The sequence below is a fragment of the Gavialis gangeticus genome, unplaced genomic scaffold (assembly GCF_001723915.1).
Source record: "Gavialis gangeticus isolate Ggan-Ray unplaced genomic scaffold, GavGan_comp1, whole genome shotgun sequence".
NCBI classification, from domain to species: domain Eukaryota; kingdom Metazoa; phylum Chordata; order Crocodylia; family Gavialidae; genus Gavialis; species Gavialis gangeticus.
Window position 1 is genome coordinate 113,466,550 of NW_017729031.1, and position 1,480 is coordinate 113,468,029.

Genomic DNA, 1,480 nt, shown 5'->3' on the forward strand with positions numbered 1-1,480 from the left:
TCAGCAGAGACAGGCAGGACAAGAACTACAGGCTGGAAGTGCAAGTCAGATGAATTAAAACTAGAAATATAGCACTGTGTTTAATTCTGAGGGTAATTTGCTGCCAGGACAACTGAGCAAAGGCTGTCATGCATTCTCCCTGGCTAGAAGTCTTTAAATCTTTAACGCTGGGATGTATTTCTAAGAGTTGGGCTGTACCTTAACTCCAGTGACTAAGAAGTAACTGAAGGAAGTCTGATGGTCCACTTAATGCAGGAGTTTGGAGGACCTAGGGAAAGCCAGCCTTTCTGCTAATCCACAAGGGCCCTGATCTTTGGCTGGTGCCTCTACCTCAGGGGTGGGCAAAATGAAGCCCGGGGGCCAGATGTGGCCCACCAGGCCATTCTATCCAGCCCGTGGGGACTCTAAAAAATTTAGAAAATTAATATTTATCTGCCCCTGGCTGCCTATCATGCGGCTCTTGATGACTTGCCAAAACTCAGTAAGTGGCCCTCCGCCCAAAATAATTGCCTGCCCCTGCTCTACCTGTTACCTCCCTCCTCCTCCTCATCATCAGAAAAAAATAGGCTTAAAATTTGAGGACAAATAAACCCAGTCAGTCTTCACTGGGTGTTCTAGGGATATATGAATTACTTTTATTAGGTATACAACATATTGCTCTTCTTATTTTCTGTTTCTTCCAGAAATCTTCCCCTGAGGATGGGGGACCTGTAAAGGGCAAGTGCAGGTTGCTCATGCTATAAAGATGGGGAAACCAATGCAGAGAGAAAGTCAGTGATCATCACCCATCATATTGGGGAGAAACAGCCCAGAGGAGCTCTCTCTCTCAGACACTCTTCTCACTCCCAGAGCTATTAAGCTGCATCTATGTAATACAGAGCAGCACATCCTCAATAAATCACAGTAAATCATGGCCGAGGCAGTGTGGAAAGTAGGCTGGAGAAGATAATGAGTTTTTCACTTTCTCTCCAACGGCGGAACAAGTTTGCTCCGCTGAGGGAAGGTCAGATTTCATGGGTGAAGGAGATAAAAGCAGCCAGGGCTCCCAACTCTCACTCCTTCCCTGAGCCCCTGCTCTCACCGTGTAGACCCCTGGCCCATGTCAAAACTAGCCTGCAGAGACCGGGGCAAAAGCCTGGTGTGTCCGCGCCTGCGTGTGCATGTAAGAGAGAAAGAGAGAGAGAGAGGTGCCCCAGAATATTAATTGAAAATCCCTGCAAAACACTAATGCTGATGATAATGGACTGTAATCCTCTTAGACCAATTTTATGCCTAGGAAACGGTGCAATGATAAAGAGCCCTCGGTGCCCCCGTCTTGCTCCGTGTGGGGTGAAGGGGGTCAGGCTGGAGCCAGGACAAGGACGGGGGGAGAGGCTGTGGGCCTCGCTGAAGGGTCCCGGAGGGGGGCCGAGGTAAGGTCAGAGCCCCCGGCCCCGAGGTGAGGCCGGCGGGCGGCCTTGCCCCTCCGCGCCCCGCCGGC